Source organism: Choloepus didactylus, chromosome 21, assembly GCF_015220235.1.
Source record: "Choloepus didactylus isolate mChoDid1 chromosome 21, mChoDid1.pri, whole genome shotgun sequence".
Classification (NCBI taxonomy): Eukaryota; Metazoa; Chordata; class Mammalia; order Pilosa; family Megalonychidae; genus Choloepus; species Choloepus didactylus.
In genome coordinates this window covers 52,314,688-52,339,939 of record NC_051327.1, presented here as the reverse complement: position 1 = coordinate 52,339,939, position 25,252 = coordinate 52,314,688, and the positions used below count along the sequence as shown (strand labels likewise).

The window sequence follows — 25,252 nt, the reverse complement described above, 5'->3', positions numbered from 1 at the left end:
AACAACAATAGAGTACCTTCACTGGAGAAAGGCCATTGGCACCTGGAAAACCTCTGTTAGCTGGGAATGCATGTGACTGGCATCTGTTGATCCAAGGTGTGTTTCAGCTCCACTCTTAGCTGCTGTGCATTCTTCAAAGTTTCTCTCTTGGCCACAGCACCTCCATCTGTGAACTCTTTTTATATGGCTCCAGTGATTTAATCAAGACCCACCCTGAATGGGTTCAGCCCAAATCTCAGTGGAAATTATCCAATCAAACCTTGCACTCACAGTTGATTGAGTCTCATTTCCATGGAAACACACAATCAAAGGATCCCAACCTGATCAACACTAATACATCTTCCCCTACAAGAGTGCATTAAAGAACATGTCTTTTGTGGGGACATAATACACCCAAACTGGCATGAATAGGTTACAAATTTACAGTTCCAAGGCCATAAAAATGTCCAAATTAAGGCATCAAGAGGAAGATACCATCTCTGAGGAAAGGCTGCTGGCATCTGGAGTTCCTTTGTCTCATGGTAGGTAAATGGTGATGTCTGCTGGTCCTTCTCACATGAGTTCTGGTTTCAGTGGCTCTCTCTCTCAGCTGCTCTTAGCATCTCTGTAGCATTTGTCTGGATTTCATCTCTTAGCTTCTCTGAGGTCTCTGAGTTTCATCTTTTTATTCTCTCATAAAGGACTTCAGCAAGGGGATTAAGGCCCACATTGAAGGTGCTGAGTCACATCAACATGGAAATAACCCAATCCAAATGCCCCACCCACAATATTTCTGATCCTGAGAATCCTGCACAAGAAGAATTGGGGTTATATTCCACAAATCTCAACAATCCTTTAAGTGTTCTTCACATTCATTTGTTACCCAGAGAGGACAAAACAAAAAAATGGCTAATCATAGAGGACATAGTCAAATAAAATTTAATTCATTTAGTTCCCAGATAAATTACATACTTTTATATTTTATATTGCATCAAAATATTATTTTTTAAAAATCTGTTGTATTAAATCAAAATAGTTTTTTTAAAACTATAGTAATATTAAACTGGATCTATATTGTACAGTCAATATTAGAGTTAGATCAGTAAAAGAAAACAAAGAATCCAAAACAAAGATGTAATATCTTTCTCAATGAACTTCTTTTAATACAAAAAATGATGTTTTATAACCTGAGTTCTCCAACCTTCCACTGAGTGTTGTCCATTATATCTTAGCACTGGTATAAAAAGTACATCAATTTAGACTTCAGATTGTGTCAACCTGAAGAGTTTTTTCAGTGACTCACATCCTTATTCCTCAGACTGTAGATCATGGGGTTCAACATGGGAAAGAATAAAGTGTAAAATGTAGAAACCCATTTATCCCTCTCAAGGGGATAGCTACAATGTGGGTGATAGCAATTGTGGACATAATACATGGTGACAGAAATCAACTGGGAGGAGCAGGTGGAGAAGGCTTTGAGGTGGCCCTGGGTGGAGTAGATCCTCAAAATGGTGGCAGTGATGAAGGGGGAGGAGGCCAGTATGAGCAGAGTGGGGCAATGACATTGGAGGACAGGAGAAAGAAGAGCACAGCCTGGTAGCTCTCTTTCACATCACATGCTTCACTAGTGATGTGACCATTACAGAAAATGTCATCAATGACATTGTCACCACAAAAATCTAATGTGAGGAGGCAGAAGCTGGCAGCCTAGAGAGGAGTATAAGTTAGTCCCCGCAGAGTAACTAATAAAAAAACAAAACAAAACAGGAACAACTAGTAAAAGATCTGGAATAACTGCCGGGAGATGATGGCTATTGTCCACATATTGTACAACAATCTTAATTGTAAGAAATGCCTGAGATCACAGCATAAAATCTGTAAGTAAAAACTGGGACCTGAGCTGAAAGCCCACTTCTTCATGGCAGCCTGAACTGCAAAACCCTGCAGTGCTACAGAGCAACACTCTCTGAACAAGTGAATATACCTCAGCCCAGCTCCAATTGGGGTTTTAATGTTAACTGCTCAGTACAAACTATGGATCCCCAACAAGCAGACAGAGGCTTTTGGTGATTACTGGCCTTGGAAAATCGGGGTAGGTATCTGTCTTACAATAGGGAGCCCAAAGGATTGGGTGCTATCTCTGGCCAACTGGTGAATCTGGGGGCCATAGACTGACCCTGAAAGGGGATTTTCTGTCCCTTTCTCTCTCTCTCTCAACCTGAGTGACTCAGTGGAGAAAGCCTCAGCCATTTTCAGCTCATGTTGCTCTATAGTAGAGAAAGCCTCAGCCATTTTAAACTCATGGCACTCTGACACAGACAAGGGTGAAGATAGCAGAGTCAGAGAAACAAGGAATCTATTTATATGCAAATGACCTCTCTCTAGGGGGCATATCTTCACAAGAGGAAAGAGGTGGAGCCCAGCTTTTCTGACTTCCATTCAGAACCATACCCCAGAGCTTGGGGGAAAACAGCCATGGGCCATACCTCCTTACACCAATCTGGAATGACAGGCTGACAGGCACCACCTGCTGGGCAGAAAGGCACAAGGTGTGTCAATCCTGGATACTGAATATTTCTCCCTTCTGGGACCTGAGTATGTTCTTGTCTAGGAAAACCTGATTGTGGTGGCCAAGGAAGTCAGATGCCTAGACAACAGAAAACTACAGCCAACACTAAGAAAAAGGAAGTTATGGCGCAGTCAAAGGAATAAACTTACACTTCAACTGAGATACGGGAATTTAAACAATGAATGCTAAATCAATTAAAAAAGTTTAGAGAAGATATGGCAAAAGAGATAAAGGCTATAAAGAAAACATTGGGCATCCATAAAGCACAAACCGAAAGTTCAAAAAAAACAACTGACAGAATCTAAGGAAATGAAAGGCACAACACAAGAGATGAAAGGCACAATGGAAACATACAATAACAGATGTCAAGAGGCAGAGGAAAACACTCAGGAACTGGAGAACAAGGCACCTGAAAGCCTACACATGAAAGAACAGATAGATAAAAGAATGGAAAAATATGAGCAAAATCTCAAGGTACTTAAGGACAAAATGAAATAAAAGAATGTACAGATCATTGGTGTCCCAGAAGGAGAAGAGAAGGGAAAAGGGGCAGAATCAATAAGAGAGGAAATAATCAATGAAAATTTCCCATCTCTTAGGAAAGATATAAAATTACAGAACTAAGAAGCTAAGCATACTGCAAACAGAATAGACCTGAATAGGCCTACACCAAGACACTTAATAATCAGATTATCATATGTCAAAGACAAAGAGAGAATCCTGAAAGCAGCAAGAGAAAAGCTATCCATCGCATACAAAGGAAGCTTAATAAGACTATGTGAGGATTTCTCAATAGAAACCATGGAGGCAAGAAGGAAGTGGTGTGATATATTTAAGATACTGAGAGAGAAAAACCACCAACCAAGAATCCTATATCCAGCAAAACTGTCCTTCAAATATGAGGGAGAGTTCAAAATATTCTCTGACAAATAGACAATGACAGAGTTTGTGAATAAGATACCTGCTTTACAGGAAATACTAAAGGGATCACTACAGACTGATGGGAAAAAACTGGAGTGATGGGTTTGGAACACAATTTTGGGTGATGGCAACACAGCAATGTAAGTATGCTGAACAAAGATGACTGTGAGTGTGGTTGAAAGAGGAAGGTTAGGGGCATATGGGGCCACAGAAGAAAAGAGGAAAGACAAATACTGGGACTGTATAACTCAGTGAAACCTAGAGTGTTCAACAACTGTGATAAAATGTACAAATATGTTTTTTCATGAGGGAGAAAAAATGAATGTCAAACTTGCAAGGTGGTAAAAATAGGGAGATATTGAAGGGAAAGTATAATCAATGTAAACTAAAGACTATAATTAACAGAATCATTGTATTATGCTTCCTTTAATGTAACAAAGGCAATATACCAAGGTAAATGCAGATAAAAGGGGGGCATAGGGGAGCGGTGTGAGACTCTTGGCATGGGTGGTGTTGTCTGACTCTATTCTACTTTGATCTGTTATCTTTCCTTTTGCTGCTTCCTAGCTGTCATGTTTTTGTCTTTGTTTTTTTTCCTCTTTCATTTTTTTCTTTTTCCTCTCTGCCTTCTTTCATTCTTCCTCCTGCTTTGTGGAAGAAATGTAGGCATATTTATATAGATAGTGATGTGGGTGGTGAACACATAAATATTTGACTATACAGGGAACCATCAATTGCTTACTTAGGATGGAATGTATGGGGTGTGAACAAAGCTGTCTTAAAAAAAAATGGGCTGATAACAAAACCTTCAGGGCAATATATTGGGTGAAATAAGCCAGATGTCTAAAGACAAATATTGCAGGGTCTTACTGATAGGAACTAATTATGATATGCAAACTCATAGACATGAAATGTAAGTTACCAAGATAAAGCATGAGGCTAAAGAATGGGGAACAGTTGCTTGTTATGAGCAGAACATTCAACTAGGTTGAACTTAAATGTTTGGAAATGAACAGAGGTGATGGTAGCACATTGTGAGAATAACTAACAATGCTGAATGGTGCCTGAATGTGGTGGAAAGGGGAAACTCAGAGTCATATATGTCACCAGAAGGAAATTTGGAGGTTGTTCTGGTTTGCTAATGTTGCCAGAATGCAAAACACCAGAACTGGATTGGCTTTTATAAAAGGGGGTTTATTTGGTTACACAGTTACAGTCTTAAGGCCAAAAAGTGTCCAAGGTAATGCATCCACAATCAGGTACCTTCACTGGAAGATGGCCAATGGTGTCTGGAAAGCCTCTGTTAGCTGGGAAGGCAAGTGGCTGGCATCTGTACCAGAGTTCTGGTTTTAAAATGGCTTTCTCCCAGGACATTCCTCTCTAGGCTTCAGCTTCTCTCCAAAATGTCACTCTCAGTTGCTCTTGGGGCATTTATCCTCTCTTAGCTTCTCTGGAGCAAAAGTCTGCTTTCAAAGGCCATCTCCAAAATGTCTCTGTAAACTGCAGTTCGTCTCTCAGCTCCTGTACATTCTTCAAAGTGTCCCTCTTGGCTATAGCAAGCTTGCTCCTTCTGTCTGAGCTTATATAGTGCTCTAGTAAACTAATCACGGCCCATGATGACAGAGTGGGGCCACACCTCCATGGAAACTATCCAATCAGAGTCATCACCCACAGTTGGGTGGGTCACATCTCCATGGAAACACTCAAAGAATTACAATCTAATCAACACTAATGTCTGCCCACACAAGATTACATCAAAGATAATGGTATTTTGGGAGATAGAATACATTCAAACTGGCAGAGAGTTTAAAAGATGGGAATGTATAAAACAGTGAACTTTGTGGTGGGCAATGTCCAAGATTAACTGTACAAATATTAGTATTCTCTTCCATGAAGCAGAATAAATGTAAGACACTATAACTAGAAGTTAATAATAGAGAGGCATATAGGAAAAATATATATACCTATTGCAAACTGTATACTACAGTTAGTAGTATTTCAACATTATTTCATAAACAGTAACAAATGTACTATACCAATACTATGAGTCAACCATGGGGGGTGGGGTTAGGGATAAAGAAGGAATTGATTTTCCCTTTTTTTTTGTCTTTGTTTCTTTTCTGAAGTAATGAAAGTGTTCTAAAAATTGAGCAGAAATTAACTGTGGTGATGGATGCATAGCTGTATGATGGTACCGGGGCAATTGATTGTACACTTGGGATCTTTGGATAATTGTATGGTATGTGAACCATCTCAATTAAAAAAAAAATCTAATGTGAATATATTGGTGGTCACTATTATTGCATTGACAAAGCCTCCACTAGAGGAATATACAATTAAACAGATGCACAATTTTCTTGACATGGCTTGAGAATTAACAGTGGGTTGGTCATGGCTACATAATGGTCATAAGCCATTGAAGTCAACGAGTAACATGCAGTATTAGCCTAGCTCAGCAAAGAAGAACTGAGCTATGCAGCCAGGAAAAGATATGCTCTTGTCTTCAGGGATGCAGTTTACTAGGATGTTTGGGGTGTAGATAGAGGAATACCAGAGATCCAGGAAAGATAGATTCCCAGTGGAAAAATACACAGGCATGCGGGATACTGATTACGTGCTTCGACTTGGCGGGCCTGGGCTGGGGGACCTGATCAGCCCCTGGGGAGGGTGGTGGGCACGGGCGACAGCGCCCTCCACAGCCCCCCAGGCCTGGGAAAGTGAGGACAGAGGCAGGCCCCATTTCCTCACCCAAAATACAACCGTTAGGGGAGGCTTGCCGCAGGGAACCGCCTTTCCCCCACCCCCTTATCTTGCCCGCACACTCCCCGTTGCCAGTGCAACTCCCACCACCACCAGTGCGCATGCACCGTTGCCAGAGCAACTCCCGCCCGCTGCAACAGCTTCCGTGTCCTTTCAGAACCAATCCTAGCCTTTCTCCCCTCAGCATTACCATTTAAGGCTCTTACACCCCTACTCCAACCCAGCCCTTCTTGCCAGCCTATATAACCTGTGCTCACCCCTGAATAAAGCTTTTTTTGTTCTACCCCCACTGGAGGAAGAGTGTCTTTCCTTTCCCTTCTCGCCGCCCTCCACACCTTGCATGCCACCGCCGGGGACCTGGCCAAGTCCCCCGCCTCGCCTTTGCCTCCGGGAAAGAGCCCCCGCCGCCGGTACCCTCAGAGCAGCGCCGAGAGCTGAGGGTTCAGCAACCGGCCGCCATCCCCCCAGACGATTTAACTGCGACCGCACAGGCATGTACATTCTGGGGTAATTACAGATTCACACTATGAGAGAGGTATATCCCATAGGTCCCTGGGAGCACACCAAGGAATACAATGAATTAGATGAACTGCAACATAGAGTTTCTGGTGAATTCTACCAGGATATAGTCAGTCCCATAGTGATTCTTTTGCTCTCCATGGCTAAAAGAGATCTCACCTACAAATGGTTTTGAAGAATGTTTAACTCCTTCAATAGTTAATAATTGATGGCTGGGCCAGGGCCAAGTGAACTGCCAAGACTACAAATATTAGAGGAGAGAAATCTGAGCAGGCACCCTTCCTGATTTCAGAGGTGAAGGGAGTTCTCTGAGCCTCAATACATTCATTTTTGCAAGATGATTTTAATACCAGGAATGTCATAATGATGCTATAGGTCAATTCATTATTACAGAAAATTTTTTCTTGAATTCAGGTACTGTTATAGGTCCTGGGATATAGCAATGAAATATGATTGGATCTTAATCTCATGGACTTATAGTGTAAAAAGGAGAGATGCATAGTAATCAAATAAGAAAAACAATACAAAAACACTTCCAAATAATAATAAATGCTTTCAAAAATAAAAAGTGGATTTGCTAATTTTATGTAAAATTATGACTCATAATGCTTGTAGATTCCTACATCATCTCAGGACTTCCTTTCTTGGGAAATGACTAGCAAGGCAAGTAAAAAATATTGTGCGTTGAAAAATCGAATATTATTTGATAAAAGGGAGAGAAGTTCTTTGGGGTCTTTGATTCTCTGGGGCAATTGTTTTCCAGTCATTATTTTTACTCTTTATACCCTTTGGGATTGTGAAGACGTTAAACTAAAGATATTTGTAAACTCAATGTGTGTGTGTGTAGGTGTGTGTGTACCTCTGTGAATTAAGTTATATGTGCATATAAATTCTGAAACTTTTGTCTTGTGCTGGGTAACTTCCATTTGTCCTTCATAATCCATTCTCCACCCTTTTATAGCCTCCACTTTGCTCTAGGAGGTTCGACTGTATCATTCACTATAATGGGCTCATTTGCTCACCATCTTCTTAATGGGTTTAGCCAATGGTTGTCACTTGGTGTGAGGAACATAGTTCAGAGTATTTCCTTTAACAGTTTCCATAATCTGGCTGCATCCTTGGACAGAACATAACTCTGGACATAGAATGCTTTATCAAAACTGTCCACTCATGCCTTTAAACACTTGAACTCTTGTTTTGTCAGTGCTAGGTGTGTTAACAGTCATAAGAAGTGATTATACCAAATTACATTATTCCATTGGATTCTTCCATTTCATGCACCATCCACTGTAATGGTAGCTGAAGCATATAATTGATTCACTCCAACATCCTTATGTCCCTGACTTTTTAGACTCTTTACAGTAAATAAGATTAGTCTTGTATCTCAATATTATACTTCTTGGTACCTCCAACTTTGGTCAACAACCTTCAAATCCATTCCCAGGCATGCTCCCAGACCCTGCCTATGACAATTAGCAATATCCCACCTCTCCACAGGTGTACTTACAATGTCCTTCCAGAGCAGTGCTTCTATTTCACATCAGGGGTATATTTGGAAATACATTTCCTTGGTGCCTAGAAGCAGAGTTCTATCATGGGTAGGAAATGAGAAGACACTGGCATCTCTTGCAAGTTAACTGCCTTAGATGACATGATGGAAAGGTTTTGTTTTTTTTTTCTGGATAAAACTGTTTCCCTATGATAGGGGAGAAGGGGCTGCTTTCACAGGCAAAGAAATTTTGGGGATATTGGGAATTCAAAATTCCTATCACCAGCTCCAATACATGTTACTTCTAAAGTATCCTTAGATCCATCTCCCATCAAATCCATTATTGTCTACCTAGTCCATGTGCCCTCAGCTCTCATTTGGGTTTCTGTAAGTCACCTGACCTGGTTCTTTCTGCCTTCATACACTTACCCTTTGCACACTGAAAAAAATATATATATGTTATATATATATATATATATTTATATATATATATATATAATTTTGCTAGCCCAAACCATGCAGCTGATAAAACTCTTCAGTTTCCCTATTGAAGACATACTCCAAAACTTTTAATAAGGGCTAGTCAGTCCATATTTTGTCTGATGTCTGATCCTGCACACTCCAACTGCCTAATTTAGTGCTGCTTTATTTACATCTCTGGGATGCAGACTCTAGTTCTGTTTTTTTTTTTTCCAAAGAGTTTGTTGGTTTATAGAACAATCATGCATAATATAAAGGATACCTGGGTTCCCATACACTGCTTTAATTTACACCTTGCATTAGTCATATACATTTGTTACAATTGATGAAACAATATTTTATAACTGTGCTTTTAACTGTATTCCATGGTTTAACTTAGGATACATTGTTTATTGATGCTCCACTGATTTTTAAAAAACGTTTATTCTATTATCTTATATACTTCCTATGCTTCTCAATTACAGAATGCCTTTTCTCCCCTTGGAGCTTGGCACTTGATGTAGCCTTTGCAGGACTGCTTTTTCTATCCTCCTTGCAGCCTGCCATCCCATCCACATCACCTTCTCTGATTAGTGAGCTCCTAGTATCATCCTTCAGTTCTCAGGCCAAATAGTATCTCAGACAAATCTTCCCAAAGATTCTTCACTATGTCAACCCTTCTAATACAAACTCATATCATCTTATAATTGTCTTTTCAGCACTTGTCATAATGTGTAATTATAAATTGTATAATGATTTTATTATCACCCTCTTGAGGTTGTAAGCTACACAAAGAAAAACTTTATCTCGTTCTCAATTTTCTTTTCATTATTTCTGTTTTGTTTGTCTTCCAATGTTTTAAGTTGATATTGAAAGCTGGGCCCTTCCTGAGTTTAAATATATTTCACTTCATTACACAACTAGTGAAATGTAGACCTGGGATTCATACTTAGATAAAATTTGGTGTGACATACATCTAACCCTTACTAACTAAAGTCCTTACTTTGCCTCATCGTTTTATCTCCTTCAACAGCTTGCTCAGTTCTGGGTACACAGGAGTTGCTCCATATAAATCCTGCAAGTTTTGAATGAATAAATGTATTCATGGTTTCATGTGTAGATGGTGGTTGCACCAATCATATGACTGCAGTAATTAGTAAATTCACCTTCTCTTAATATCATCATTTGAAAAATGGTACAGTTTTTTCAAGTGATAGTCAACATGTCTCAGGAATGAAATTCAAGGGTCTTCGCTTTTTCACTAATATTATCATAATCAGTACGAACTACAGTTTATTCTTGAGCATCTGCACTATCCTGTTAGGTTACTCTTTTCTGTCAGTTTTTTTTTTTCTTTTTTAATATAAATGCATTAATGACACCTACAAATCAAACAGGCTCTTTTAGGTTAATTTGACCAATTATATTCCTGATGAATGATCTCTCCCTATTTCATTCCAAAATGATGATTAAGCCCTATAATTGGTCACTTGGTATGAAAACAGCACTTGATAATCCTCTTTAGATTTGGCAGCATATCCCAAAGGGATGCGCAAATGTATATGTTCTCCCAGGAGTGTTACCACTGGAAAGAGGACGCTTGGAGGGAGTAGAAGTCACTTTCTATTCTAAGGTAAGGTGAGATATTTTGGAGTTCAGTCAAATTCAAATGAAGTAACCATTCTTATTCACAACATTAAGCATTGCATTTAATAAACCAGAGGGAAAAGTGCATTTAAATCACAATATGAAAAAGACAAAAACGGTTCTTAATGTAATCAGATCATAATATGATTCTACTTTTTGAAATAAAACAAGATTTTTTCTCAAATAATATTTAATGAAGAAGTTAAAGATTCTTAATATCTTATTTCCCAAGTCAGTGAAACAGGGAATTTCATATGAGTTGACCTGCTTGATGTGTGTTTTCATTCTCATAAGCCCTCTGTAACCATCCCCCACTGTTGTCTCTGCTGTTATCTTTCAGACAGCATTTTAGTCTTTTGAATAGGTGTATTTGTAGAGAACTTCAATGGGTTCAAATTTTCAAACGTTAAAATATATCTTTTTCCACATTAGATAGTGCATGGGATAGAAGTTCCTTAAAAGAGGGAGTGAAATTACATGACATTAGGTTATACTGAACTACTATAATAAATATATAATTCAAAGACTATCTGGTTAATGTACCAAATGGTATGTCACAGACAGCAGGTTCATTAAAGTTTGAAAGTTCTGAGAAATCATGTTGAGATCAGCTCATATCTGTGTGACAACTCCTAGAGGAACTACTTCTTAGGAAGCCTTCTGGTGAAGAAAGATGTTTGATAGATGGGAAGGAGAAAGGTTTTATGTGGAGAGGGCTTTCCAGCATCCCTTGACTCCAACAAGGCCTGCAGCCAAATTTAAATCTATGATCTAATTGAAAATAAATGTAGCTTAATAAAACTCCCCTTTGAGTGTCTACAGATAAGAATATATAAGAAAACAATAAATTAATTGTGGGTTGTATTTCAATCTTTCTCAGTATAAGGAATCTATGGAGAAATGATATTGGAGTTAATATCAAGAGAGGCAATATGTTGCCTGGCTTTGTGGTTGATTGCTTGTGTTAGGGACTCTCCTAATTTTATATACTGGGGTGTGGGAAGTCTCATATCATTTGGGGGCCAGCCAGAGCTATGGATTGGACTTCTAGGGGTGTGACAGGTTTTACCTGTGTTTACAATTTATGTCTTATTCTTGTAATTCCTGTTCACAAATTATTAGATCATGCTATGTACTTGAAATCTTTGTCTTCATAGCCACCTTAAAGAGATTTTTATGTGCAAAAGTCTTTATATACATATTCATATATATATATATATTTGTACATATATATATTTGTACATATTAATTTTATATTTTAATAACTGAAGAAGGAAACAGAAAAGGATATGGAAGAACTGTCTTTTGCAATTTTCATTCCCAGTTTTGTCTTTGCAAACAAGCTCAGCAATTGCCCAGTATGTGTAAAAGGCCAAAAAATGAATGGGCAGTTTCTGAAAGAAAAAACTTGTAAGTCTGGGAGTCACAGAAGTCATACATAAATCTCTGGGAGTTAATGCTAATATATCTGAGTTAAGAACTTCTGAGATTAAGTTATGAAATTAGAGAGAACACAATATTCACTTTTAAATTTCTAGTTTTTCAATGGGTATTCTTACTTCTGTGATCTCATTTGAATTCATAAAGTCCTAAGAGAAGATGATTTCACTGAAGAATGGCAGCAGGCATTGCAGATCAGACAGAACCCAGGTCTCCTGATTCTGGCCTTTGGCTGCTTCCATGAATACACTTTGTTAAAAATGAAATTGGTATTCAACAGCCCTAAACTATGAAAGGAACTAAAATGACACTTATTCCAATCTTGCAGTTATTAGAAAGAACACTTACTTTAACATAATTATGATATAAAACTTTTTAAAAAATCAGTAATATAGATTCTTACCATTCCACTGGAAAGAAATTGACTCCCATCAAATAGAAGCTTTACCTAGAGAGCAGTCTTTATTTTTCTAGTATAATTGTAGGACAACTGACTGACATGATGGCCAAATTAAGAATTATTTTCCTAGTTTAAGGAAGTTTGAGCCATGCTCCTATAACATGTTTAGATGTTAGGCACCCTCCCATTAGAGAACAATTTTGCTTTTCTTTCACTGTCGATAGAGGCATAGGGTCTTCTTGGTTGTCACAGAGACAAGCAGAGATAGACAAACCAAGACATTCCAGTCTTTTTCCCTCTAAGGGAAAAGGATTTTCAGTATTCTATTGTTCTCTAAAACTATTCTTTGAGCAAGTATTTACTAACAATTCTTTAGAATATTCAACCATCAATATGAGCACAAATATCCATCAATTAATATTTCTCTGCTTTTCTACAGGGTGTATTTGAGGATCACACATTAATTTGAGCTATGATATAAAAGTTAAAATATCAAACAGAATCTAATCTTTTATACAACAATTTCACATTTTCTATTCCATTCCAACCTTTGTGCTGGGTTATGAGGAAAACAGCTGAACTAAATATAGTTACTGCCTTCAAGAAAATTAAAGTCTAGTGATCTTCCAAATTATTCCTACATGCAGTTAGTGGAATAAATTTAGCTTCTCCATGTAAATTTCTTCAAAAAAAAGAAAGGGAAAAGATATCAGAACACCCTTTGAAAATCCCCCTCTTTTTTTTTAAATGTCATTTATGTGGTCCCCAGTCACCCTATGTACAGGCAGAAGAGAATATAAACAACTCCTCATTCCCTGAAATGAGGACAAATTAAATAAACAAAAATATATGGTGAAACATACTGTATAGTGGGCATTGAAACTGAGATCTTAACAAAGAAGCGCAGAACTTGTTCACCAGTTATCCAGAAAGGAGTCACGCCTAGTTCAGCATGAACCAACTCAACATGAATCAGGATGCTGGGTCAGTAAGGATTTTTAATGATGTAAAATGACAATGATGGGAAGGGGGGATGTTGATATCTAAAGTAATGAAATACTTATTTGTCTTTTCCCAGAAAGGGATTTCAGAAATCCGAAGTCAGTGGAAGAGAGAAATTTCACCAAAATTAAGGAGTTCATTCTTTTAGGGTTTACAGCTGATTTTCAGTTACAGAGAGTACTCTTTTTTATTTTCCTCATAATTTATGTATTCAGTCTCTTGGGGAATATCACCCTGATTTTTCTGATTCTTGACTCCACACACCTATGTATTTCTTCTTGGGAACTTGTCATTCATGGATCTCTGGTATTCTTCTGTCAATGCCCCCAAAATCCTGATGACATGCATCTCTGAGGAAAAAAGCATCTCCTTTGCTGGCTGCTTGGCTCAGTTTTTCTTCTCTACTGTGCTGGCTTTTGGTGAGAGTTATTTGTTGGCTGCCATGGCTTATGACTGCTATGTAGCCATCGCTAATCCCCTGCTTTATTCCCAGGCAATGTCCCCAAGATTATGTGCCAGTCTTGTTGCAGCTTCATACTTTGGTGGCTTTCTTAACTCTACTATCATCACCAGCAAAACGTTTACCCTGAGTTTCTCTGGCAATAATGTCATTGATGATTTCTTCTGTGATGTTCCCCCTCTAGTGAAGCTGGCATATGATGTGAAGGAGAGCTACCAGGCTGTGCTCTATTTCATACTGGCCTCCAACATCATCACTCCCACTGTACTTATTCTTGCCTCCTATCTCTTCATCATTGATGCCATTTTGAATATCCTCTCTACCCAAGGCCATCTAAAGGCTTTTTCCACTTGTGGCTCTCATCTGACAGCTGTCATCTTGTGCTATAGTTCAGTTCTCTTCATTTACTCCAGACCAAGCACTAGCTATGCCCTGGAATGGGATAAAGTGGTGTCTGCCTTTTATACTGTGGTGATTCCAATGTTGAACCCTTTGATCTATAGTTTAAGAAACAAAGATGTGAAAGTTGCCCTGAAGAAAATGGTGGATGGAAACAAAGTATTTTAAATAAAAATACATAGTAAAAACCAGTGCTATTTTTAAAAATAAGTTATTTCCAGGTCATGGTAATCATCTGTAATTCTCAAAAATAAAAAAAAGAACACAGGAAAACATTAAATATTCTAGAAATGCTAATTTGCTTTTTTATTTTTAAGCTGTGTATTTATGTATTTGAGTGTGTTTTCAAAATATTGTATGATAAATATTGCTATGTGTTTTGGAAAATCTGCTGTTTATTTGGAACGTATTCCATAAAAGTGCCCATTTTTTTGTCAATTAAAAGAAAAGCTGTTTTATTTTACTTCCTCCTGACTATTCATAAATTGCCTGTATGCATTTTTTAGTCTTCTGTCAAATGGAAATATTATAACTGTTTATGGAATCATTGTTAGGATAAAATGTGTTTTTTTTAATGACTTGCTTTGACTTGTGTCATTCATAGGGGAGAAATAAGGAAGGCAAACTGAGAAATTCTGATTGGAAAAGTACTACTTGACTTGTTGGAAGAGGCAATAAGTTATGAAAGTTTAAGAAAATGACCTACTATACAATGAACTAGAGAAAAGTTTTATTTTTTAATTTCTGACTCTTTCTTGATGACTTGCCATACTATAAACAAAGCTTTTCTTGGGGCATGAGAGAACAGCATTTTTACTGGGGTCACTATGAGTTTCCAGTGAAATATTTTTTTCTCCCAAAATTAAGGAATCAGGGGCAAATCTAGAGCAGCTGTATGAGAGAGATAGAAATAGATGATAGATGATAATAGATAGTTGATAGATAGTGTACCAGTTTGCATGTATTATGTCCCCCAAAATTCCATTATCTTTGATGCAGTCTTGTGTGGACAGACATATTAGCTTTGATTAGATTGTAATTCTTTCAGAGTTTCCATGCAGATACAACCTACCCAACTGTAGGTGATAACTCTGATTAGATAATTTCCATTGAGGTATGGCCCTGCCCATTCAGCATGGGCCTTGATTAGTTTTTGAGAGCACTAAATAAGCTCAGACAGAAGGAGCAAGCTTGCTACAGCAAGAGAGACACTCTGAAGAATGCACAGAAGCTGAGAGAGGAGCTGCAGCTTATAGCAACATTTTGGAGATGGCCTTTGAAAGCAGTCTTTTTGCTCCTCAGAAGCTAAGAGAGGACAAAAGCCCCAAGAACAATTAAGAGTGATGTTTTTAAGGAACTACAGCCTAGAGAGGAGTGTCCTGGGAGAAAGCCATTTTGAAACCAGAACTCTGGAGCAGACTCCAGCCACTTGCCTTCCCAGCTAACAGAGGTTTTCTGGAAACCATTGGCCATCCTCCAGCAAAGGTAACCTATTGTTGATGACTTATTGGACACTTTATGGCCTTAAGACTCTAACTTTGTAACCAAATAAACCCCCCTTATAAAAGCCAATCCATTTCTGGTGTTTTGCGAAAGGGCAGCATTAGCAAACCAGGAGAGATAGATAGATAGATAGATAAATAGATAGATAGATAGATAGATAGATAGATAGATAGATAGATAGATAGATAGACAGACTGATTTCAAAAGAAAATTTCAACCTAAGAGCAAGATTCAGAGTAACAATCTCTACTGGGTGAAGCAGTGTTTTATAACAACTAAGAATCTATAAATGTTTCATTTCTTTGTTTCTTCAATTGTATTTATGATAAATTTATAATTAAAAATGCAGAATATTTTATTGTCTTAGATCATATTTCATAAGTGTATAGCATTTTAAAATATGAAACTTGGGGTTGTACCAACATAAAACATTCCTGTGATTGGTTTCCAAGGATAGACAGGAGTTTGCTGAAGGAAAAGACAAGGAAGGATAGCGTGGTCAAAGCAAAAACATATGGCAAAGGACAAAATTGTTGTACATGATATATTCTGGAAAATCTGATTAGCATGATATCAAAAATTTCTTTAATCAGAATATTTAATTTTTATGTTCTGACATACCATACAGTCAAATTTTAATAAAACACTCCTTATTTCATCAAATAATAAATAATATATCTTCCCTAAACTAATAATGAATTATACTTGGGTCATTGGAGACTGAAGTAAATTTTTCTGGGTCATTGCATAGGGCTGTAGAAGAAACACATATAACCCATCAAGCAAGGCACAAAACATCAGAAGAAAGTGAAAGGAGTGACATTTCCAGGTAACTGCCCTTCTGACCAAGGATAAGTACCTGGGATGAGGAGCAGCAAAGCATTTTGAACTCCCTGTGCCCTCAGCTGACAATAGGAATGGGGCCACAGAGCTTGGCCTGACTCTTAAAGGATCACTGCTGTCCCAAACACACACCCACACACAAATACAGAAACAAACACATCCACATGCACCCTCACACACTCACACACAATCAATCATATGCTACTTTCTAAGATAAGGTGTCATCCAAAGAAGTATCTGGCCATTATCTCAAATTGGAAATTCAGTCTGGTAGTTGCACTGGGGCCATCATATATTCACTCCCATAGTGCAGAAATCAAACAAAACTGTGGCATGCTTTTTGATGCTTAATGGTGCTTTCCAGACTATGAAGGGATGACATTTTCATTTGCTGATATGATTTTTATGTGTAAGAGTGACATAATGCTTCCACAGAATTTTGAGTGGTTTCAGTGAAGGGAACAGGAAGCAGGACTACTAATGGGGAAGACACATGATGAGAAGCCATTCATATCTGGTACTTTCTGTGCCTTTTATTTCACATTAACATATTAATTCAATTTATTTCAAATTCAAGGCGGATTTGAGGTCTTGGGAATTGCCTCCCCCCCTTTTCTTTACTCGTCTTTCTTATTAGTCTTATGGAGCTATGAAAGACTATTTGAGGGAATAATTTTTCCTGAAAATAAATGTAACTAACCATTTATCCTTCCTAGAAATATTTATAGAGTGCCAGTTATTTAGTAGGAACTGTTCAGTGTGCAGGAGACACAACATGCAAAAAATTATTCTTCCCTTGGGTATGTTCCATTTTGGTGTGAGAAAAAGATAGTAAACTTAATAAGCTGGAGTTAGAGAATTCAATAGGTACCAGGGAACATACAGTAGAGTGTAAGCATTGTAACAAGGGTGAAGATTCTTGGTGGAGGTGGACATGAATTTTAAACAGAGTGATTAGGTTGGGCCCTAGTGAGAAAATGACATTTGTAAGGGGCATAAAGACATGTGGGTGAGTCTTAGAATTATTTGGGAGAAGATTGTTCCAGGCAGAGGAAAGAGACAATTGAACATCTCTGATTTTGGTGCCTGGTTGGAATTTTTGAGAAAAAGAGAAAAAAGCCAGCAAGGCTGGAGCAGAGTGAATGTTGGATCAATATTAGGAGATGAAAATACTTATCAAAGGAGGCCAGCTTGTAGAGGAAATTGGGTGAGTTACATGGAGTACACAGAGTAAAATGGTAGCATGAACAGGGTACAGGAGTGAAATAATGTGATATTTTTATTAAAGGACTGTAGACTATAGATGGTAGGTAGGGGGTGAGGGGTGAAGACCAGTTATGAGATAATTGCAATATGCTTGACAAAAATATTGTTTGCACTCAGGTGGTTGTAGTGGATGTGGTGAGAAATGGCCAGATTTAGGACAGGTCATGAAGGTAAGGATCCCAGCATCCTGAAAGTTTGAAGAGACTGTAAGAGGAAAGTGAGTAGGATAATGCCACATTTTTGCCTTGTGAATTTGGAATGGTGGAATTTTATTTTCTGATCTAGAGAATAAGCAGATAGATACACTTTTGGAAGTGAAATGTAGGAAATCCATTTTACACCTGCTAAGTTTGATATGTCTATTACTCATCTCTTTTAATTATAGAATGTTAACATTGGAAAGAAATTTAGGCATCATCTAAGTACAGAGTTTTGATATGATTATCATATCTAGAAATTCCATGTGTAGATTCCCGGTAATTTGTAATTTCTCTAAAATTTTACATGTATATAGATGTGCATTTGATGAGACTATGTTTGCTTTTATCAAGTTCATAAAGTGGTCCTGATTACAAAAAGTTAAGAGCCATTAATTATTTGCAGATAAAGCAGTCAAGGAATATAGGAATTAGAGAATACATACAAACCTGTATTATTGATTTTTAGGGAAACAACTATATGAAATCATATATTGAGGTAAAACAATGCTGTTTTCTTCAGTACGTTGTATCTTTCACTTCAGACATGATGTTGATGATAACTTCCCACGTATTCAAAGATATATGCATGTGAAAAGATTGTCAATCCCTTCTCCCACACCATATTGACACAGCTGAGATTTTCTATTCTTAACATGGATTCTACAAGGGATGTTATCAAAATGGAATCATAGAAAGTTGGTTTCTGTGATCATCCCAATTTTTCATATGGGTGAATTGCGTTCTAGAGAGGAATGGAGAGGCTCATAAATAACACAGATAATTAGGGTTATGCTGATGCACAATCAAAGTATTTCTCATTCCTAGGACAGTGAACATCATACTTTTAAGTCTGATAGTCCTCTCTCAAATCACAGAGAGTAGGTAACAAAAATACTAAACTAAATTATTTTAAGGAGATTCTGAATGACAACACCATTTGGGCTTCTACTATTATTAGTAGAGACTTCCTCTTATTTTTCTTCCTCAAGCTCAGGTATTATACGTAGGTGAGGAAGTATTCCTCTCACTCAGAATAAAAATAGCTCCCATTTGTTACGTATCATTTCATATCAGACACTGGGATATACATTTCACCCATATTTTCCTTTATCCTCACTATATCTTATTACATAAATATTTTTGTTACCTTTCAAGATAAAGAAATCTAGATGGGGGTTTGTTAAAAGATTCTCCCAAGATTACAGAGTTTCCCAGTGGTGAAATCAGGATTTGATCAGATGCCATTTCAATTATGCATTTTGCCTTTGCCAGACCTGCCTACTTTCATCTGGGATTGGACAATTGTCAGTGCTCGGCTGTTCATTCAGTTGGGTTGGATGATCTGGAATGGCCCCACTTACCTGTGTGCCATCTTGCTGTCAGTTGGGGAAATAGAATCTGGCCAGATGCCTAGAAAGCTAATCCTGTGTTTTTTTTTTTTTCACATGGTGGAGGCAGGATTCCAAAGTGAAAAACATTGCAAGCCTCTGAGACCTAGGCTGGCTGGGATTTTACAAGGCACAGACTTTGATACACACTATTGAACAAAGCAAATCAAAAGTACATCCAGGTTCAATGAGTGGAAACAGACTTCACTCTTGACATCGGGACTTGTAAAGGAATGTGTCCATGTTTTGCAATATACAAACAGATCACTAGGTTTTGGTTCAGTTTGTTTTTCTTTTTCTATGTTAAACAGAGCTTTAGTGTTGAAATATGTGATGAAACTGCTGTGCAAATTTGACAGCAGTCAAAATGATGATTTTAATATCAGGTTTCCTAACCAAACATTAAATGTTTTCATCAAATTTATCTACCTATAAATTCTAAGAATTTGTACTTCCTCTGTTAGAAATAGAGAGATGAAGATTTTGTGACCAACACCTACTTTGAAAGGACCTTGTCTTAGGGACCTTCCCATTACCCTGAGGATAAATTCCTATGTAATTATAAACTCTTGTTTGACAGAGAGGTTGAGACTGTCAATACTTGGGTCATTTCTGCCAGGTGGGGTCAGAGTTTACACAACCCCTAGTCAGTCTTTCTAGAACTGCATAACACCTCCTTCTCCTGCCTTTATGAAAGGATCAAACTTAATAGGTAACAGGAATGAGGATTTCAGAGAGTTTTCTAGTTAGGAGGGAAGCATTGCTCCACTTCAATTATTTCCTAGCCTGTAGCCAGAATGAACTTGAGTGTATAAAACTGATCCAGTGACTTCTTCATAATGACCATGGCTTCCATTTGTGATGGTTCAAAGGCCAAAATACTTAGTAAGGCTCCACAGAGCTTGTGATCTGGGGACATTCCAGCATCTCTGCTAGTACCTGGCTCCACTCCACCTTTATATACTCTCTCTTAGTTCTTGAACTCACTGAGTCTCTCTCATGTGAGGATTGTGATAGTCTTTTTTCTGATGGTGGTGCTCCCTCTTCTCTCCATACTCTTACAATGAGCTGCCATCTGAATTAGTTCATCTTATTGTTCGAGGTCTCTTTAAAATATTTCTCCATCAGGGATGAATTTTTGAGGAATACACCAGAAATTTATTTTAGCAGTACTTTGCTTCTTTAGAGTCAAAACAAAAGTATATTAATTGACTTTGTCCAGACATTTCCATTTTTGCCTTAATTATATTTTTGAAAAATGAGCTTAGTAAATACATCCCACATGTAAGTTTCCCTGTATGTACAAATGACAGTGTGACAGAGAAATTTAAGAGTAATCATTGAGATGGTGTCTTCATAACCTAAGATTTGTATATTATGTGTATAATAATCATAAATGTCTGTTGAGATAATATGATTGTAAGCTTGAGGAAATTCAGAAAAAGATTTTAACATACAAATGGTGATAGATCAGTGCATATATCCAACTGCGAAGCTCCTAAGTTGGGAAATATTATTATGGGGAACCTAATCATATGTGTAATCTAGTTTGGTTGGAATCTTGAGTGAATGAAGACAAGTAGTGAGACAGAAGTTTGTAAATGGAATTTGAATCCAGATAATAAAAATCTGGGCTGTAGAGCTAAAGCATTTTATGTGCTAATCAGGCGAGATTCCTTAAATATTAATAATTGGAGGAATGGAATGTCTATCACGATTTCAGGCTGCTTTTACCCATGTCAGCACTCAAGTCACAGCCTCTGGAAACATTACCATTATATTAGAAAAAAAATGAGGATACCCATATCTCACTTCCTGACAAGCCGGAACACTAGACCTCTAGTTAGAGGACTTGGGTTTACATTTTACATGCATCACCCTCTCCAGCTGAGTTCACAGGTAAATATTTTAAACATTGAAATGAATCACAATCCCTTCTCAGTTTCAGCTTTCTGTCACTGTTATTATAGACAGGTAAGATGCCAGCTGGCTACTGAGACCATCAGCTCTAATTTGAAAAAGATACTGTTTTTACATAGATGCCTCCTCTTAGTTTTTCTCAAAAGCTTTGAAGCTACAGGGTATGAACTTTGAAAGTTTCATGGTTTCTCAATGCCTTGATATCAAAAAGTGTGTTCTTAATGACTGACATGTACAATATGAAAAAATTCCCCAAGCATTCCTTTAACTCTCAGTGGAAAACAAAGCATTCTTAACAAAAATATTTGCATACCTATTTTTTAAATGCAATTTTATTGAGATATATACACATAACAAACAATCTCTCAAAGTGAGCAATCAGTTGTTCACAGCACCACCACACAGCTGTGCATCCATCACCACAGTCAATCCCCATTTTCATTACTCCAAAAGATAAAATAAAAATTAAAATAAAAAAGAACATACAAAACATTCCATTTCCCTCTTCCCCCCATTGTTGATTTACTTTTTTTAAATTAAATTCAGTTTTACTGAGATATATTCACACACCACACAACCATCCATGGTGCACAATCAACCATTCACAGCACCATCACACAGCTATGCCCCCATCACCCCAATCCATCCCCAACTTTCCTTACACCAGTGCATACCTATTTTTAACAGAAAAAGAAATTCAACTTGTCAGAATGTTACCAGCATTGCCTTTGCCAAGAGAACAAGAGAAAACACATTGATCTAAAAGAAGGGAAAATCACTTATTTGCTAAGAGCTTGGTCCCTGGATTTAAAAAAGAAAAAAAAAAAATCTGTGTTGAAGCATCAGCTCTGTGTAGCTTACTAACTCTGTGACTTTGGACATGTCCCTCAAGGCTGAGAATTTGAAAATTATGCCTCTGCAACAACAGATCCGTGCTAACCAGAGGACAATGTTCAAGACCACTGTTGCCATCTTGGATTACAAAGACCTCACCACTGCCATCCACAGGATCATCTTTCTGGCCCTACTGTTCATCATTCCTCTGTGCCAGGTCTACTGGGGGAACAAAATCAAAAACCCTGTTGTGTCCCATTGAAGGTGATGGGGCCCTGAGTCTCCATGCTGCTTGATTAATCTCTGCACTCAGAGACACTGGCATTGTCTCAGCCTGTGCCCAAGAAGCTGCACCTCAGCCAGGGAGTACATGGCCGGCCTGGGCAACTTTGCCAAGGCCACCTTGATGCCATCTCCAAGACCTACAGTCTTCTCATCCCCCAAACTCTGGGAGGATAAAATATTGTTTTAAATCCACAAAATAATGCATTGTTTAGGATTGTTTATCAATGTAAAGAGTGATTTCTCCCTCATATAAGTATTCTCCCATATGGCAAAACACTCTTTAGAACCCCACTAGGGAAAAATAAGAACAAGTGTTATAAAGTGAAACAAACAGACAAACAAAGACCCACTGTTTTCTAGACTCTTAGATTATTTTCTTTAAGCAAATTACCTTACAAAGAAAACTGGCAGCTCATTATCTGGCTACTAGCAGATTTTTAGTAGTATTTTACTCAGTACTCTCTACAACACTACCAGGTAAGGATTATCAGTTACATTTTATGAATGGGAAGCTTAAAAATCATAGAATTTGGATTATGAAAGATTGTGGCTCTTTCTAAAATGAACACCTTTACATAATGAATCTAAATCAAAATTTTAGTCAATTTGTAGCTATTCCACTATGTGTTTTAACTCTTATATTTCTGATCTTTCCTTTCACCTACATTTATTTTCTATTTCCTTACTGCCCTCTATTTTTGTCATTGCAAAATTCTTGACATTTCTCATTCTTCTATCATCACAGAAGACTTGAGAGCCCTTGACTAGAAGGATTTGGGGGTATATGTCACAAATCTCAATAAACCTTTAAAATGTTCTAAAATTTGCTTATTACCAATAGAAGAAAAAATAAAATACTGGGTCAATTTTTGAGGACATCCTAAAATAACATTTAATTCATTGGGATCCCAGGTATATTACATATTTTTGTATTTTGCATTAAATAAAAAATCTATGGTCCATATTAGAATAAGATCAGTGCAACAAAACAAAGAATCTAAAACAAAGAAGTAATATCTTTCTCATTTCTTTTAAGAGAAAAAACCGATGCTGTTTAACACTCGTTCTGCAACCTTCCACAGAGCATTGTCCATTATAGCTCACACTGATAAAAAAATTACATCAATTTAGATTTCAGATTATGTTAATATGAAGAGTTTTTTCAGAGACTATTTCATATCTTTATTCCTCAGACTGTAGATCATGTGGTTCAACATGGGGAAGACCATAGCGTAAAAGGTAGAAACCAGTTTGCCCCTCTCAAGGGAATAGCCAGAACTTGGGCAAGAGTAGATGCAGAGAATAGAGCCATAGTACAAGGTGATGGAAGTAAAGTGGGAGGAGCAAGTGGAGAAGGCTTTGAGGCGGCCCTGGGTGGAAGAGATCAAGATGGCAGCAATGATGAAGAGGTAGGAGGCCAGAATGAACACAGTGGGGGCAATGACATTGGAGGACAGGAGGAAGAAGAGCACAGCCTGGTAGCTCTCTTTCACATCACATGCTAACTTCAACAAGGGTGGGACATCACAGAAAAAGTAATCAACGACATTGTCATCACAAAAATCTAATGTGAATGTGTTGCTGGTCAGTGTTATTATATTGAAAAAGCCTCCATTATAGGAATATATAAGTAAAAGATTAGCAATTTCCTTTATATGGCTTAAGCATACAGGAGCAGGTTGGAATCGGCAACATAATGATCATAAGCCATGGCAGCCAACAGGTAACACTCAGTATAGGCCAGCCCACCTGAGAAGAAGAACCGAGCTAGGCATCCAGCAAAGGAGATGCTCTTGTCTTCAGAGATGCAGGTCACTAGGACCTTTGGGGTGTAGACAGAGGAATACCAGACATCCAGGAAAGAAAGATTCCCAATGAAAAAATACATGGTGGTGTGGAGCCAGGAATCATTACAGATTGGTGTTATGGGAGTGGTATTTTCCCAGTACACGTCTAGGAAAACCACAGATAAGATCAATTGCAACACAGGGTCTTTGGTGAAGCCTACCAGCATTAGTTCATTCACAGTGTTACTGTCTCTCTCCATGGCATAAGGAGACCTCACCTACAAACAAAGTAGAGGAGAGTTAATTGTCTCAATAGAAAATAAATGAGGGTTTTCTCTTATTTAGGACCATGTGATATGGTCAAGACTACTGCTGTTAGGAGTAGGGTAATCTGAGCAGGAATAATTCCTGACTTGGACAGTTGAAGGGAGTTCTCTGATTCTCAGTACATTCCTTTCTGTAATATGCATTTAATAACCAGAATGCCATATTGTTGCTGGGGTTTATTCATTTTTTTTAGAAAATTTTCTTGAGCCCCGTGTTTTGTTCCAGGCCCTCTATACAGTACTGAGGGTAATCATGTGAGCCCTTACCCTTAAAGAGTTTTAATCTAAAAGGAAGAGATGCTTAGTTAACAAATTAATATGCAAAAATTTTCAGAAAATGCAAAATGTTTTCTAAGGAAACAAACTGGTTTATGGGAGAAAACAACTGCTAGAGGAGCTAAGTAAGTTTAGACACAGGAATAAATGCTTCCCTACTTTATCAGCTAGGAATGAACACGTTTCACAGATTCACTGATAGTTAAGAAAGTCCCCATGGTTTGCAAGATGATGACGTTCTCCCCTTCTGCAACCAGAAAGGAAGCTCTCCTTAGGTTTTGTAGAGGGGCTTTTGGTGCAGTCACCGTAAATCCCAGAGTAGAGAACCAGATTGAAAATCAGGGTGAAAGTACAGAGTGGAGATTAAAAAATAAATCCATCCCCCATTACCATAAGTAAACCAAATGAGAGTCTTTTGAATTTGAATTGCCTGGAATTTAGCATTATTCTACAACATAGCTAATTATCCATGTAACAAACTAGAAAAAAGGTAATATATCCAAACTTGATACTCTCTGTAGCAATAATTCTCAGTCCTATCACATTTAAAAACATCCTTTATATAACAGACATTTTAATG

General features: G+C 37.7%; 2 pseudogenes; one reads left to right on the top strand and one right to left on the bottom strand.

Annotated features, from left to right (window-relative positions):
* Nucleotides 1-1,381: 1,381 nt before the first annotated feature.
* Nucleotides 1,382-22,260, top strand: LOC119517320 (annotated as a pseudogene).
* Nucleotides 22,261-23,422: 1,162 nt separating this feature from the next.
* Nucleotides 23,423-24,330, bottom strand: LOC119517319 (annotated as a pseudogene).
* Between the last annotated feature and the right edge of the window lie 922 nt (nucleotides 24,331-25,252).